Source organism: Chiloscyllium plagiosum, chromosome 36 (assembly GCF_004010195.1).
Source record: "Chiloscyllium plagiosum isolate BGI_BamShark_2017 chromosome 36, ASM401019v2, whole genome shotgun sequence".
Classification (NCBI taxonomy): Eukaryota; Metazoa; Chordata; class Chondrichthyes; order Orectolobiformes; family Hemiscylliidae; genus Chiloscyllium; species Chiloscyllium plagiosum.
Window position 1 is genome coordinate 33091806 of NC_057745.1, and position 18070 is coordinate 33109875.

General features: G+C 41.2%; 1 protein-coding gene across 3 annotated transcripts in view; it reads left to right on the forward strand.

The window, feature by feature from the left end:
• The first annotated feature begins 100 nt into the window (after positions 1-100).
• LOC122541099 (cortexin domain-containing 1) overlaps positions 101-18070 on the forward strand; it is a 51471-nt gene continuing 33501 nt past the window's right edge. Inside the window, exons 1-2 of one of the 3 annotated variants that reach the window (XM_043677644.1) lie at positions 101-686; positions 2671-2744. The gene's annotated coding sequence lies outside the window, so the exon portion shown is untranslated. The remainder of the gene's footprint in view (positions 687-2670; positions 2745-18070) is intronic. The other 2 variants (XM_043677643.1, XM_043677645.1) reach the window with 2 other exon arrangements.

The window sequence follows — 18070 nt, forward strand, 5'->3', positions numbered from 1 at the left end:
GCTTACTGACGGTAAGCGCGCTGTCTTGTTAACTCTCTGATCTCGATGCTTTTCAAACATCATTCCTTTCTGTGTTTTTTCTTTGCTTTCTGCAGAAACAGCTGAAAATGACATTCTCTGAGCGGAGCCTCCTTATTCCCTTTTCTTGTTCCAGTGTTTTCCAGCGCCAGCAGCTATGGAGAGCTCAGTGTGGAGCTGGAGCTGCAGCCGGCAGCAGCAGCAGTGAGCTAGCAGGTGCTGAATGAGTGAACGGCCTCGGGATGTGGGGCTGGGAGCGGCGGTTACTGCGGAGTGCACCGAGCAGCCAATGCAGTAAGTGGCAAGCCGGGTTTTAACTGAGTTACTGAAAGCGGGTGGACCCACCAGGGGAGGAGTTACACCCTGTCACTGCTGTCCTTCTGCTGTCCGTGACTTGGAAATGAGTGAGGCAGTTTCTGCAAATAAAGACTGATCTTTTCAGTTGCAGAGAAACTTTCCCCAGACGGGTCAGCCGCTTTTTGTTTTAAATCTGTATATGTTTTCTTTAGTTAGTTGGGACAGATTGTTTGGAGATGGAATCCGGCTTGTAGGAATGATGAACATTTAGGATGTGCATCATCAAAGTGTCCTGCTGTATTTTGGAGCTACCGCAGTCATTAGTTTCTGGGAAGAAACACTGGCTCGTCCTCCAGTTTGAAAGTTGTCTGGTAAGTCTGAATTTTCAGCTCTGAATCCGCCGCTCTCTGCTTCAAGTTAAATATTTTTTTGTAAGAACTGGTGGTGGATCTTGTTTGGAATTTTGCCATGTGTCCGTGTGTCTGAGTGTGTGTCTGTATGTCTTAGTGTGAATGTGTGTCTCCATGTGTGTCTTCTGTATACTACTGTGCGTCTGTTTCTGAATGTGTATAAGTGAGTCTGAATGTGTCTCTGTGTGTATATCTATCTGTGTGTATGTCTGTGTATCTGTATCGCTTTATATATGTGATATATATCTGTATATCTGTCTGTGTATGTTTCTGTGTATGTGTATATATCTGTGTGTGTGCCTGTATGTGTGTGTATGTGTTTCTATGTGTGTCTCTGTGTGTGCATATCTGTCTATGTGTCTCTGTCTGGTATATCTCTGTGTCTGTGTGTGTAAATATGTGTGTGTATGTATATCTGTGTGTATGTGTGTATATATGTCAGTGTATGTTTCTGTGTGTGTAGATCTATCTGTGTATGTCTGTGTGTGTGCCTGTATGTGTGTGCGGGTCTGTGTGTGTATAACTGTATGTCTGTGTGTATGTGTGAAGCAATTGCTGCCGCCTGTTCCTCAGTCTGCTGGATCCTAAGAATGAAACAGACCAAGCCGATATGCGTCACTTGGCAAACAATTGGAAAGGAGTTCGGGTTCTAAGTTCTGAAAGCTGAAACGTCCCAGCGTCTTGGAGGATTGATTTTTGTTATAAAATCCTGTTGCTGTCCCAGACCAGGGTGAGGGTTTGTGTGAGACATAGAGATATGAATAGATGTGAATCCTATTCCCCCCAAATCGCTGATCCCCTCAGGACACACTCGGCACACAAACTCAGTATGGTCTCAGCATCGATTTCAATTTTGTCGAGGGTTAGAGGGCCACTGGCCCATAAACAGTTCATAGGGACATATTTATTAAGTGGCCGCTTGGTGGATGTTGTAGTTTATAAAATGCACCTCGGGGGGAAATTAAACGAAGCGCTAACCATAGACTTTAGACTTTGTTCTCCTTTGGGTTAACGCACAGCTCATCAGAGACCTTCACACATATGACAAACAGCATGTTTCTTTCAGTTTAATCAATATCAAATGTGCATTCATTTCTGATTGGAAAATGGAAATTGAGAGATTATTTAAAGTGGTGAGGTTTTCACAGAATCATGTTTTGCCTAAATACTTAGTCACTGCTGTAAAAGGGGTGTCTTGCGCTGGGAAGTCCCTAGCCCAAGGTACTGGTCCTGTTTGAAGCTCCTACAAGCCGCTTCTTGCTTCCTGAAAGTGTCATGGCAGCCTCAGTCTGTCTCCGAGTTAAGTGGGCGATGGTGGGCATGTCCTGCCTGAAACCAGCCGGGGTGGGATTGTTGCCAGGGAGGTGGGAATCGAAGGTCTTTCCTGAAGGCCGGGAATATTGTCAGTGCCTGAGGTCTGTCACAATGTTTCAAGATGGTGGCTCACCATCACCACCATTTAGTTGGATGAAAGTTCTGTTTTGGTTTTTCTCATAGAATTGCAGGAAAATACAGCATGAAAGTAGGCCATTTGGTCCCTTGAGTCTTTTTTGATTCCTTATCCATCTGTTGATCCATCTATCTACTTTGGAAGCTCAATGGATGGACACGGAGTGAGAAGCAGGATCTGTGGAATTATCTTCAACAGTAAGCAGTGATGGCTCAGCATTGGATTTATTCAAAACGGACTTTTTGATGGACAAAGGATTGTGGGAACAGGCAATTCAGACATGATCATGCTGGTTTGCAGAGCAGGCTTCTGGGGTCAAAAGACCCTACTCCTATGTCCTGGATTCAGTTGCCCTTCCATTTTCAGGACTATCAGACTAGTGGATTAAAACTGTTCCATCAGCCAAGATAGATCTGATAAAAAGTGTGCTTAAAGGTTTAAAACTTCAACAGAACGTTGTCAAAAGACGATTAGTTTCTCAATGATCTGTTGCAGCACTCTGGTTGTGACATTGAAAGAATGTGACAGATTATGCAGAAACAGATGGGCTCATTTGGACTGTAAACCTAGTAAGTATAAAATAACATTCTCTGATATATATTGATTAGCCCAACTGCAACTATCAGACTACCTGAGCAACTGCACCTACCTGAGCACACCATTGCTGTTCAATCCCCAATCTCACTGACATCTCCATTCTTACATCCTTCACTGTTCAAGTACAGCTTCTCATGTACCTGACACACGAAATGCTAAATGGTCTGTTCTCTCTCCAAGTTAGATATTAGTTTTACTTTTACATTTTGAAAACACAAGTTTTCAACTTGAGTGCTGTTTGATACAAAGTGCTGGGAATGTCAGTAAAGGTGGGGCTGGGGGTGATGGGTTTTGGACTTCAGCTGATTATGTCTTCCTGCAATCTGCTGCTATCCTGCTATCCTCTGTTGTCAAATTTTGTAGCATTTGTAAGCTTCACAACTGTACATTCTGAAATGCAAATCCATGTTATCAATCACACAAAAAGCAATGCTCCCTGGGTAACTCTGCTGCAGGCTCCCATTCATCCAAAGAAACATTTGTTCAGCCTCCTAACTCTAAGACAGTTTTATATGTAGTTATTACTGTTCCTTTTGTCCCATGTGCTTAAATGATTCTGATATATGACAATCTACTAAACATCTTTTCCTATCTGCCACATCCACAGTTCTACCTTTGTTAACATTGAATCATGGAATCTCTACAGTGTGGAAATAGGCAGTTCGGCCCATCAACTCTCTGAAGAGCATCCCACTCTGGCACAGACTCCACCACCCTATCCCCATAGCCACACATTTCCCATGGCTAATCCACCTAACTTGCACATCCCTAGACACCACAGAGCAATTTAGCAATCCACCTAAGCTGCACGTCTTTGGAATGTGGAAGGAACTCAGAGCATCTGGAGGGAACCCAGACAGACACAGGGAGAATGTGCAAACCCCACGCTGACAGTTGCCCAAGTCTCTGACACTGTTAAGGCAGTAATGCTAACCACTGAGCCACCACACCACCTGTTAAATAGACTGTGTTCTTTCAACAAAGTCCAGCACTAACTCAGCCATTTACACCTACTCAATGTCTCTTAAATGCTGTAACTTCTTGCATGATATTTCTTTTATTGTAATATCATTTAATCATCTCCTGCTTTACATTTAAAATTTTACAAGCCATTCTGCTTCAATTTCTTCTGTTCCTGTTTAAGTGCTGGTTTTCTCTAATCTCCTCCCGTCCTGAGGCAAGATCCATAGCTAAAACCTCAGCTTTTTTTTGTCCTTTTTAAATGTTGAATGATCTGCTGAGTGTTTGTGTATCTGTTTTGTGATAGCCTTACTGTAATAATTTGTCGATGTCATGGCCAAGAACACTGGCTGAAACTGAAAGATATTTAGGGATTGTCAATGTGAGTTGATGAATGTAGTTTTGTAGCCACTGTTCCAACACTTTGAGAATAAAATATAAATTAAGATAAATTTCCCATACTAGCATTTGTTCAACTGTTGGAAATTTGGAAGCAATTAGTTTGCATTGATGGTGAAACATTGGATGTACATTTGTATTAGAAATGAGCTACATTTATACAGTGCTATCCACATTCTACAGATGTGCCTTTGTACTTTATAATTATACTGCAGAGTCAGTGTTGTAATTGTAGATGAAACAGCAGCTACATGTGCACAAGAAGATCTCACCAGTAGCAGGTTAAATACATGACTGATTAACCAATTTTAGATATTGGTTCGGTCACTTTTGGAATATTGTGTGCAATTCTGGTCCTCCTCCTATTGGAAGGATGTTGTAAAACTTTAAAGGGTTCAGAAAAGATTTACAAGCATGTTGCCGGGGTTTGAGGGTTTGAGCTATAGGGAGAGGTTGAATATGCTTGGACTGTTTTCCCTGGAGCATCAGAGGCTGAGGGGGGAACCTTTCAGAGGTTTATAAAATCATGAGGAGCAAGGATAGGGTAAATAGACAAGGTTTTTTCCCTGGGTGGAGCAAAAGTTGCCCCTTAGGTCCCTTTTAATTTTTTTCCCTCTCACTCCAAACCTATGCCCTCTATTTCTGGAAGGTATAAGTTTGGAGTGAAAGGGAAAAAAATTAAAAGGGTCCTAAGGGGCAACATTTTCACACAGAGGGTGGTGCATATATGGAATGAGCTGCCAGAGGAAGTGGAGGAGGCTGGTACAATGCTGTCTGTCAGACGTTTGTGCGTTCAAGCCCCATCCTAGAGCCTTCACTATATAATCCAAATTATTATGCAGTGCAGCACTAAGAAAGTGCTGCATAACTACAGGTGCTATCTTTCTGATGATGAAATGGCCTATCTACATGTTCAGCTTGATATAACAAGACATGCAGCTATCCCTCAACCAACATCACTAGAGTCATCGAGATGGACAGCACGGAACCAAACCCTTTGGTCCAACTCGTCCATGCCAACCAGATATCCTAACCTAATCTATGCCCATATCCCTCTAAACCCTTCCTATTCATATACCCATCCAGATGCCTTTTAAATGTTGCAACTGTACCAGCCTCCACCACTTCCTCTGGCAGCTCATTCCATGCATGCATCACCTGTTGCGTGAAAAAGTTGCCCCCTAGGTCCCTTTTATATCTTTTTCCTCTCACCCTAAACCTATGCCCTCTAGTTCTGAACTCCCCCACCTTCTTCTGAAGATGGCAAACCATTTGAGAATTTCAACATGTATTGAAGTGCACTTGGCTGTTGATAAAGGTAATTTTGTGACTGAGGAGTGAAATCAATATTTATTGCAATAGTTCTGATCTAAGAACATTTCTAATAAAAACATTCAGGGTGACGGGCTATTGTTAATGGATACTTCTGGCTGAGAGAAACTCTGGGAGTTAACAGATTATTCTCTGCAACGTCTGGTCAACACAATGCCTGCAGTTCAGTTGGGAATATTTTCAAAGTTCCAGCTGAGGCTACAACCCAATAAGGGCCTGAAAAACAAGTAGGTGCAATCTCAGTGTTGGAGATAAGCAGCTATTATTCATGCACTGAAGCAAATCTGTGAACAGGCAAATTGTCACAATTTCAATTAATGCTTAGACAGGCTGAGGGCAGAGCCAGTGTAACATTCCAGAAAGTATGATGCTGCCACTGTTCAAAAAGCTCTAACTCAGCATAGTGTTTGACAGCCTATAAAGGACATGTCCTTTAATAAAGGAGACATCACAACCTTCAAATCTAATCTAACTCCACTCGCTGAGCACAGTTCCTTCAAAACGCCTTCCCATCCAGGAATTTCATTTCACTTTGTTCCAACAGAGGGTATAAGGAGAAATTGTTCCATCTGGTAGAAGGATTGGCAGCCTCTGGCACAGAATTTACATCATTGGTAAAATAAACCAAGAAAGGAAATAAGATTTGGTTTTGCACAGTGAATTATTATGATCTGGAATGTGCAGATTAAAAAGATTAATTTATAACTTTTAAAAGGAAATTAAATGTGTCCACGGAAATGAAAAATTCTCAGGCTGGTGGAAATGAGCAGAGGGGCTGAGCTTCGATAGCTCATTCAAAGAATTAGAAGAGGCATAATGGTCCAGTGGTCTCCTTCTACTCTGTGAGACTCAGCAAATCCATGATCAAGTGATTTTGTTTTTGTTTCACAGTTTATTTGCTTGTTTTTTGCCTTTCCTGAAAATACTGACTCTGTAATCTGGCTGTACATTCCTCTGCGACCTTACCCAGGTGTTGAAACGTCATATAAACACATTGAACAAAGGGAGCCAATTTGCACAATCCCCTCCTGAAGCTCAGACTCGTGGCTATTGGTAGTTAATGAGAAAGTGTAAGTACATGCTGGCTTTCTTTTCCTCCAGTCAGTCAGGGCGAGTATACGCAAGTTACTGCCCTCAGTGAGATCAGCTCAATCAGGAGTTGGACCTGGGCCTTTCTTCTCTAAATTGGCTCATAAAGCCATTTTGGGAGACTGTAAAAGTTTTGAAAAACTACCGTTACATTATTCATTTCTTATCTTTCTTTTGGATTCCTCTGTTCCTTTCTTTCAACCCACATTACTACATTACAACTGTGACTACTCTTCATGAGTACTTCATTGGCTATAAAGTGTTTTGGCATGTCAGGGAGTCACCAAAGGTGTTATATAAAGGCAAGAGTTTCTCTCATCCGCAATGCTGTACAGATCTAAAATTTCTGTAGCTAAGGCCTAAAAGTTTGTTCTACAGTTATGAGTGCATTGTCAGGACAAGTCCAACTCAGTGCAAGCTCCACACAGACTATTGCCGAAGAGTGGAATCGATCTCTGGTGCCTGTAAGGCAATAGTGCTAACTACTGAGCCACTAGAAACAGATCAGAAATGGTACCTTATCAGTGAACCCATCTGCCAAATCTGAATGACCAGGAGTATAAACTTCATTATTTGTGATTTTGTATGGATGAAATAAATTAATGGGTTAGGAGATGAGGGGTTCTGGTAACATTCCAGGGAGACTGCTCCCTGATGCAGCCCACTGCTGGGAAAGTTTCCGTGTGGCTGGAATGACATTGGCTCAGCTACACACTGCATAGAGGCAGGCAGCCATTTTGAGAACTGAAAGGCCCAAATAGGGCCATGTTTCTCTTCTGCAGCCATTTTGCTGTTACCACCAGCCCCACTGCATCAGTGGGCTATTTGATGCAAGGATGATGCTTCCCTGCTGTATCGGGGCTGTGGTGGGGTAGAGACCATCAGAGTCAAATGTACTGTAGCTCAAGGAGGCCTCTGCAGCCACAGATCCACCATTTCTCTCCAATTGCCACACCCTTCCTGATTAGCTGCACTTGGTGATATTGTGGGAAGGTCCTGCCAGCCAACACCCTCACCCACAGCATACCTCTCCCGCTCCCCAATGAGCTGAGGTGCCAGCCTCCCAAAATACTCCCGAATATCAGAATTTTCCAATCCTCACTCTTGGGAAGATCCTTCTCAATGTTTCTTGAGCATTTCAATATTATTTTCTAGGCATTTTTTTTTGTACCTATAGCTAGCGTTTTGCTGTGAAATATATTTCACTGTGTGGACCTCTGGTCACCTCTGATTCCTCATACCTGAGGTGAACAATGACAAGAATTGCATAAAGTTTAAGCAAATATCCAATTGAAATGGCCAATGAAGCAGCTTTGCACAAAATGTGAAGCAAGTCCAACAAAAACAATTCCCGCCTGTATGGAGTTTCTACATTCTCCCCGTATCTGCGTGGGTTTCCTCTGGGTGCTCCAGCTTCCTCCCACAGTCCAAAAATGTGTAGGTTAGATGAATTGGCCATGCTAAATTGCCCATAGTATTTGGTGAAAGGGTAAATGTAGGGTAATGGGTCTGGATGGGTTGCGCTTCGGCGGGTCGATGTGGACTTGTGGGGCCGAAGGGCCTGTTTCCACACTGTAAGTAATCTAATCTAATCTAAAAAAAACAGAAATATCTGGAGAAATGTGAATTTGGAAATATTTGCAAGTCATCTTGAAGTATTTTGTGCCAAAGTCCATGTAATAAAGAAACTCACGCAAGGGTCGGAGAGATGATGTAATTTACAAAACAGTAAGACTTAGGCCTAGGCTGTTGATCTTGTCTCTATTGAATGGACAAATAGTGCAGGATACCTCTGATTGTAACTTGTACAGGATATTGATAGAAATGTAACTTCCATTGCAAATGTAGTCTTCAGGGTGTGCTGCATAGCAGGAGGCACAGTCATTTGCATGGCTGAATCTGGAATCACTTTGCTGTTTGTGGGCTCTTGTGGTGCGCATGCTGACTGTTGTGTTTCCCTCTGTTACAGCAGTGACTACACGTCAAAGATGCTTCACTTGACTGTGAAGTGATTTGAAATGCTCCAAAATCATGAGAGTCTCTTCGCTTAGATCGTCAATAATATGGAACATCAATCAAATTCAAATTATACCGGGAGCTATTTAATGGAAGCTTAAATTTGAAAAAAATATTTCAACATTTTGGGTTATGAAATATAATAAAGTTTCCTGAATTTCTTGGCCAGAGATTCTCATTCCTATTGCCTGTGAGTCAGAGGGAGAGACATAGTGAATCAGGTTATTTCTGATTCTAATTTAATTTCTTTTTATAAATAAAGCAAATTGAACTTTGAAAGGTAACAAGGTGCCTTTGAGGAAGCAAGAAAAAAATTGAATTGAAAATACTGGGGCTCTGGTCTTTCATCCCCTTGCTATTGGGAATTGTGAATGGGGGATTGACTGCAGGATTCGAGGTGAAGTAATAGGGGAGTAGATGGGAGTGGATTGGAAAAGAGTTTAGCAGGTAGTTGGTAGGGGCATCTGAACAGTGGTGATAGTTACGAGGGTACAGAGGAATGATTAGTTAGAAAGTTTGAAAAAATAAAGGTGCCAAGTCAAGAAAGAGTGATTGGGGAGGGTATAAGACGTAAGACCATAGTTTTAGTGAAATCTCTATTAAAACTGCAGCCATTAGGGATCTCCCCCATTTGCCACATTTTGCCTCACTTCAGGCCTGAATAAACAAAAGGAAAAACTTTTCTTACAATTCTTCGCATGTATGTTTAATTATTAATTGATTAATTCTTCTGCAATAAATGCAAATAAGATAAAGGTTCTGAAAAGGTTAATGTTGGAGACTGCATTAAGCGAAATCCCAGTCTGATGATGCCATAATATCTTGGGTGGTAATAATGCAAAATTGCTTAGAATAATGCAGAGTGAAGACCTACATCCTAGGTCTACAAAGTTAAAAATCACACAATACCAGATTATAGTCCAACAGGTTTAATAGGAAGCACACTAGCTTTCGGAGCGACGCTCCTTCATCAGGCGATAATCTTAGGTCTTGTGATAGTCTCAGTAACAATATCAATCTGAGCTATACAACTTGTAGCTGATTGTTTATGTGCAAAATAAACTGCATTGTGCTGAATACAAAAGCCTCTTCTCATTAAGATTCATTTAGTGACAGCAAACTACCCATAAGACCATAAGACCATAAGACATAGGAGTGGAAGTAAGGCCATTCGGCTCATCGAGTCCACTCCGCCATTCAATCATGGCTGATGCGCATTTCAGCTCCACTTACCAGCGTTCTCCCCGTAGCCCTTAATTCCTCTAGACAACAAGAATCTATCAATCTCGGCCTTGAAGACATTTAGCGTCCCGGCTTCCACTGCACTCCGTGGCAATGAATTCCACAGGCCCACCACTCTCTGGCTGAAGAAATGTACCCCAACCATAATCTGCCAGTGGTTGACATTTGAGGATCAGACTTCGATTCAGTTGTATCATACAACAAGTTAACAACAGTGACAATTCCAGTCAACCCAAGAGCACTGAGTTCCAGTGGACCCAGGAGCAGTACTGGACATTTACAACTTAAAATACTTTATGCCTTTCAGAACTACTTGCAGTTGGTAGATGTTACTAAACAGTGAAAAAGCCTACAGAGCACCTTGTGAAAAGATCAGCAAGGAGGAGAAACAGCACTTAATATTAAAAACCCTTTACTTCAGAGCTGGTAAGGAGCTCCGAGGTAAATAAAAGCTAAAACCTAGTCCCACCTGACCATTACAGATTTCATCGGGAAGTTGGAGCAATAGGAGCGGTACCATGTAGAAGTTTCAGGTGGGAAGTGAACTGGTTTCAGAGCTCTGTGAGTCAAGTTAAAAATTCCCTGGTCAGCAAGTCAAAGCTTTAGGTTAATAGCATATAATAGTCTGAATGCATATAAGTTAAAAAGGAGTACTTACAGCTCACAACAAGCACTGCACCATTGTCTGAAGAGACTATGAGACATGGCTACAGGAGGCAAATTGTTTAAATCAAGGTTGCAACACAAATAATGTTCAGAGCTTAAAAATGTGTTGCTGGAAAAGCGCAGCAGGTCAGGCAGCATCAAAGGAGCAGGAGAATCGACATTTCGGGCATAAGCCCTTCTTCAGGAAAGAAAGCTCATGCCTGAAATGTCGATTCTCCTGTTCCTTTGATGCTGCCTGACCTGCTGCGCTTTTCCAGCAACACATTTTTAAGCTCTGATCTCCAGCATCTGCAGTCCTCACTTTCTCCTAAATAATGTTCATAGCCAAAATAAAAGTGACAAACAGGTAATTTAGAAGCAGACGTAAATTGAGTCTAATAGAAAAATGGTAATATGAATATGTTTGAGGCTACAAGCAGAGTGGGAGACCCATGACTTAAACTTCTGTTCCAATGAGAAGAAATTATTAAAGCCAAAGAACCAGCTTTTATGTGGGAAAGTTGTGGAAAATTAGACTATGAAAGGCAGGAAATAGTGTATTTTACCCATGAAAATGTGGGTAACCTCCATCTTGGCTATGCATGATGGGAGAAGTACAAAATTATGTCACAGAATGAAATTGCCTTTAAAACTAGGAACATTAAACAATATTACTGAAATGAAGGAAGAATCTTTTTGGGAAAGAGAGTAGTGCTGCATTTAGATATTTTAGAATTAAAAGCCTACAGAGTAAGAAAAATACATATCACAATAGAAAAATGGCAGGAGAAATAATACTGCCTATCAGATATAGTTTCCAAGAAGGGCCAAATAGAACAAAAGATTGGACATCTTGTAGAAAACAGTTGCTAAGGTACGGAATTACTTCCAAGCTGCACACTAAATTATGAGCTGAACAAATAAATACAATGATATATTTTGTCAAGGCATAAAAGAAGGCTTAGATATTATGACAATTGTATACTTGCAGAGCTTTGTAAACAGAAGAACTTTAAAAAGAAACATTGCTGTTTGAACTACTGATGCAGCTCCACCAGATTTATTGTAGTCTAAAGACAATTTGACTTTGAAGAAAGCTATAGAAGAATCACAGCCTGTACCATCAGATTGGTGTATGTGCATCATGCAGCGTGACCATAAAAGCCCCAGGAAGCAATAGTCAATGAGGTCATGGTCTGATAATATCTCTCCAATCTTCATTCCACTTATTGGCACAATCAATATTTTGATCTTTTAAACACTTAGACCCGATGAGATAAGGAGCTTAAAAAGGTAGCTTGGGAGTTTATTCATGACAACATCAAATCTTTGCATAAAATGCTTCAGTTAAAAGAAGGAATGGTCTGGAGTTTATTTTTATTTGTTTTTAGGGAGTTAGGAAATGAGTTATTCACTATAGAATTCCCTACTCTCTAACTTGCTTTTATTGCCACAGTATTTATATTAGTTGTTCATTTCAGTTTCTGGTCAATGGTAAACCTAGGATTTCGATAGTGGAGGATTCAGCGTGAAATTGCCATTAAATGTCAGATAGGTGGCTAGATTCTATCTTATTGGAGATGGTTATTGCCTGGAACTTGTGCAGCATGAATGATAACAGTCACCTAGCAGCCCAAGCCTTGCTGTGTAATGACACAGACTGCTTTAGTATCCAAGAAGTCTTGTAAGGAACTTAACACTGTCATCATCAGCAAACATCTGATCTTTTGTTTCATGATAAAGCAGCTGAAGATAGTTGAGCCTGTGTTTGAGGAATTCCTGTTGTGTTGTCCTGGGACTGAAATGATTGACTGCTAACAATCACAACATCTTTCTTTGAATTGGGTATGACTCCAACCAGCGGAAAGCTGCCCCCCCCCCCCGGTTCTTACTGACTCCAGTTTTGCGAGGGCTTCTTGATACTACTTTTGGTCAAATGTAACCCTTAATATCAAGAACAGTCACTCTCACCTCACTTCGGGAATTCAGCTCTTCTGTCCATGTTAGGACCAAGTCTACAATGAGATCAGGAGCTGGATCTGGCAGAACTCACACTGAATGTCAATAAGCAGATATTACTGAGCAAATTCCACTTGATAGCATGGCTGGAGGCACTTTCCATCTCTCTGCTGATGATTGAGGGAGTGGTCTGATAGGGCAGTAATTAACCAGGTTGGATTTGTCTTGCTTTTTATAAATTGAACATGTCTGGCAATATTCCACATTGTCAGATAGATTGCAGTGTTGTAGCTGAGGCAGCTTGGCCAGTTCAGAGATACAAGCCTTCAACAATAGAATCAAGATGCTCTCAGGACTCATAATCTTTAATGTATTCAGTATCTTCAGCCATTTCTTGATATCACATGGTAAATCAAATTGGTTAAAGTCTGAAACAAACTGAGAAAATGCTGGAGAAACACAGAGGTCTGGCAACATCTGTGGAGAGAGAAACAGAGATAATGTTTTCAGTCTGAAAAAACTCTTATCCAGAACTCAGAAATTCTTCAGAACTACAGTTCTAAGAAAAGTCAAATTGGATTTGAAACATTGACTCTGTTTCTCTTTCCACTAATGCTGGCACTGAGTTTTTCCAGCACTTTCTGTATTTCTTTTCAGATCTCCAATATCTGCATTATTTTGATTTATTTAAAGTCAAACATGCTGTAGATCTCAGTAAAAGGCTGAGACAGATATTCCACTTGGTATTTCTGGCTGAGGACAATTGCAGGTGCATTCGGCTTATCTTTGGCATTGGATGTGCTGAGTTTTCTCATCATTGAGGAAGGGGATATGTGTGGAACTCCCTTCTCTAGTTAGTTATTCTTCCCTGCTGCTATCAGACGTTTGAATGAACATCTCAAATGTTAATGTTGATCTCACTCTCTCTCCTCTCTCTCTCTCTGTTCCTTCTCTGCAGTTGGAAAGCTGTATTCCACCCTCTGTTCTGCGACCATGATGCACTTTGTATGGTACGATCTGCCTATAGAACATGCAAAACAACATTTTCACTGGTTCTCAGTGCATGTGATCACAATGAATAAAATCAGATTGAATAATTGTTCACCATCATTGTGGATGGACTGCACAGCTTTGATCTGATCCATCAATTGTGAGATCCTTATTGCTGTCGATGCTGCTTCTCTGCTAAGTATTCAGATGTTGAAGCTTCACCAGGTTGGCATGGCACTGTTATATACATAGGGCAGAAGTTGGAAATAATATGCTTGCCTACACTTTTCATTAAACTAGGACTCATCCCCTACCTTGATGATAATGATAGAGTGACAGTTATGATATGTAGTTGTGGACAATTGTGCTGCTTCTGCTGACCCTCAGCATCCCTCAGAAGCCCAGTTTAAATCTGGTAGCTGTCTTCTGATTCTATCCCATTTTGTGTTAGTGTCAAATAACACAGTGGAAAGTGTGCTCAGCCTAAAACGGTATTTCGTTTCCACAAAGACTTCGCTCCTATCAATACTGTCATGACAGGCATACTGGTGACAGGTGAGGACTGGGACAAGTGAGTTTTATCCCCCTTGCTACCTCTCACCACCTGCAGATAATGTATTTAAGTTTCCATCAGCTCTGTGATATTGACCTGGTCTTGGTGCTTGGCAATGAAATCCCACAGTGAGAGCACATTCTATGCTTTTAGTGCTTCTTCCAATGTGCAATATGGAGAAGTACTGATTCATCAGCTGCATGAGCCTGGTATGTAGTGATGAGCAGGGGTTCTCCTCTATTTTGACCGGATGCCACGCGATATCATGGTGTTCACAGTCAATGTTGCGGACCCTCAGGGTAATTCCCTCCTGTCTCTACATCACTCTCAATCACTGCAGATACTTTGTGCCACTATTTCGAAGTGAAAGGACATTTTTAATAATGGTGAATTATGTTGTTACAATGCCACTTTATCTGAAAGCCCAGAAAGCAAGCAACTGGAATTGAATTTTGAAATATTGTTCTTACTTTTCCTTTGTCTCCTTTCTGAATCCAACTGTCCTTTTCTCTCTCCCTTAGTTATGTTTCTGTACTTGCTAATTGACCTTTCCCCCTCGGTTATGTAAGTGTGAGGTGCTGCACTTTGGGAGATCAAATGCTGAGGAAAAGTGAATGGTTAATGACAGGACCCTGAACAGCATTGATGTGCAGACGCATCTTGGGGTTCGAGTCCTTGGCTCCCTGATACGGTGGTAAAGAAGGTGTATGGCATGCTAACCTTTATTGGTCAGGTTATTGAGCACAAAAGTCAGGATGCCATGTTGCAATTTTAAAAGACATTGGTTTGGCCACATTTAGAGGATTGTATTCAGTTCTGGTCACCATATTACAGGAAGAATGTGAAGGCTTTGGAGAGAGTGCAGAAGACATTTACCAGGAAGCTGACTGGATTAGAAGATATGAGCTATAAGGGGAGAGTAGAAAAACTTGCGTTGTTTTCTCTGGAGGGGTGGAGGCTGAGGGGAGACTTGACAGAAGTCTATAAAATTATAAAATGCATAGAATCGATTTTGCAGAGTTGAAATCTCTAAAACTAGGGGGCATGCATTTAAGGTGGGGGGGAGTTCAAAGGACATGTGAGGAGCAAGTCTTTTACACAGAGAGTGGTAGGAGTTTGGAACGTGTAGCCAGGGATGGTGGTGAAGTCAGGTATGATGGGGGGGAGGTGGTTAAAGGGACTTTTAGATAAGCACATGAATATGCAAGGAATGGACAGATATGGACCAAAAGCAGGCAGAAGGGATTAGTTTAATTTGGCATTTTGTTTGGCACAACACCATGGGCTGTGCTGTACAATTCTATGTTCTATCTTCTATCCTCTATTTATTTCTCGATGCTAAATCTCATTAAACAGTTGGATGATTAGTCCCACCATACCCCAGATTTAGGATGTCTCATTGTCCATTCCACATCATTATTTACAAGTGTTTCCAGAAGTTTAATAGAGAAAAAATTGTTCACAGTGAAGTATGCAGGAAAATACCAAATAGGTACGTTATAGAATGGACCACTGTATCAAATTCTGAGGCAATCTTTCTGAAGTAGTGACTGGCCTTGACACCTAAGTCCATGTGATAGGACATCTCTCTGATAATTGGTTCGGTCTTTCCATTTCTCCAGTGCAGTGTGTTTTAATTAGAAACACAGGAAAATGTGAAATCAGTTTTGAAAGATGGAATCCGAAAAAATTTGGGTGTACTTCGCAGGTCTTTCTGTTACAGGAAAATCTGGGACACTATCCTAACTGTAAACTTAACTTAAACTTCAGGACTATGACCTTAGATCTGCAACGGATTGGGGAAAGTAAGATTACAGGTCATTGCAGTTTAAACGATTTTCCGCTTAATTTAGCATCTTCAAAAAATAAATGAGCTTTCAATTTGCCAAATTATCATCAAAATATTAACTTGAGGTCTGTGCATATTCATAACACAGTGACACGGAGCTTCAGAAGCATTTTATCTGATCATGGCTAATATGTGTCAAATATAACTTTCCATTAAAATGCTAATGAGGTTGCCGTGACTACAGTCTCTAAGAGACCATAATAGCATTCCAGTGATTACTGCAGCTGTAAACTAACAGCCAGGGACGTCACAGACTTAAAGAAGAAAAGAATTCAGGAGAAAGTGCTGAATGGTTTTATAAAATCATAGAGTTTTGCAGCGCAAAAGGAGGCCATTGTATCTGTAGCGAGTCCTGAAAGAGCTACCTATCTCGTCCCACTCTCCAGCCTTATCGCTGCAGCCCTTTAAATTCTTCTCTTTCAAATATACATCCAGCTCTCTTTTAAAACCTCCTATGGAATCTGCCTCCACTACTTTCCTAGGCTGTGGATTCCAAATCCTAATAACTCTCTGCGTAAAGAAGTTTCTCCTCATCTCATCTTGCTAACAATCTGGAAATCATGACCCCTAGTTACTGACATAACAACAAGTAGAAACAGAATAGCCTTCTCTATCCTTCCAAAATTGTTCATAATTTTGAACATCCTTAACAAGGTCACCTCTAATTTTCTCTGCTCCAAGGGGAACATGCCCAACCTCTTTAATCTTTCCTTGTATTTAAAATCCTTCATTCCTGGTATCATTCTAGTAAATCTCTTTTGAACTCTCCAGGGCTTTAACTTCTTTTCTTAAATAAGACTGAACACAATACTTCAAATGTAGTCTGACCAATGATTTGGAAAGGTGTAGCATCACTTCCTTGTTTTTGTACAAAGTCAGAAGTCACACGACACCAGTTATAGACCAACAGGTTTATTTGAAACCACAAGCTTTCAGAGTGTTGCTCCCTCTTTGGCTGAACTTCACCCGACAAAGGAGCAGCACTCCGAAAGTGTGTGATTTCAAATATACATGTTAGACTATAACCTGATGTCATGTGACTTCTGACTTTAAACAAAGGGATCACATTTGCAATCCTCCAGTCCCCTGGTCTAAGCCTGGATTCAGAGAGGCCTGGAAATTTTCTGTCAATAGCCCCATAGCTGGCTCCCTTAACTCTCCCAGCAATCTAGGACGCATCCCATATGGGCCTGGCAACTTCTTTGTTTGATCAGCTTGAAGTTTTAATAAACTGTTGATATAAACAAAGTTGTCAGGAATGGTTTCATGGAATCTTGATTCACTGTTCAGAAAACACTGCAGAAATCCAACAAAAGGAACATTCTAGCAAACACTTGTAAATCCCTCTCTGCATTGCTCATTAAGACAGTACCTTCAAAACCTACAACCAGTACCTTTTAGAAGGACAAGAGCAGCACACATATTGGGAACACCACAATCTGCAAGTTCCACAACAAGCCACTCATCATCCTGACTTGGAAATATATTGCTGATGCTTCAGTGTTGCTTCATTAAAATCCGGGAATTCCCTACCGAAAGGCATTGTGGGTTTACATGTGGAAAAGTAACAGCAGCAGTGAAAGGAAGTTGCTCAACATCATCTTCTCAAGGGCAACCAGCAATGGGCAGTATACAGTAGCCCAGCCAGTGATGCCCATGTCCCAAAAATAAATTAAAAACTATTGTATCTTCTATTTCACGTGGAGCATCTTCCTATAAAGAGGTGATCTAATTTTAGTTATATTGCTAGCCTGGTGTCATGGTGTAATGTGTTTGACCTAATTCTGGAGGTAATTTGAGACTCGCCCTCAGCCTGAAAGATGCTTCTCAAACTGTTTGACTCTTACATAGCATGGGGCACAACCCATGAATCAGCTTTAATATGTTAGCATTTTCTCATTTCACACGAGCTCTTTCAAATACATTCAGAAAATAAGTAGTGTACTACACATCCTTAAACAATAAGCTGTTTTGAAGTATGGGTGTAAAGTCGTGGTCCACATTGGCACCAACGACATAGGTAGGAGGAGGGCTAAGGATGTTAGGCAGGCTTTCAGGGAGCTTGGTTGGAAGCTCAGAGTTAGAACAAACAGAGTTGTTGTCTCTGGTTTGTTACCGGTGCCATGTGATAGAGAGTCGAGGAATAGGGAGAGAGAACAGTTAAATGCGTGGCTACAGGGGTGGTGCAGGGGGGAGGGATTCCGGTATCTGGATAACTGGGGTTCTTTCTGGGGAAGGTGGGACCTCTATAAACAGGATGGTCT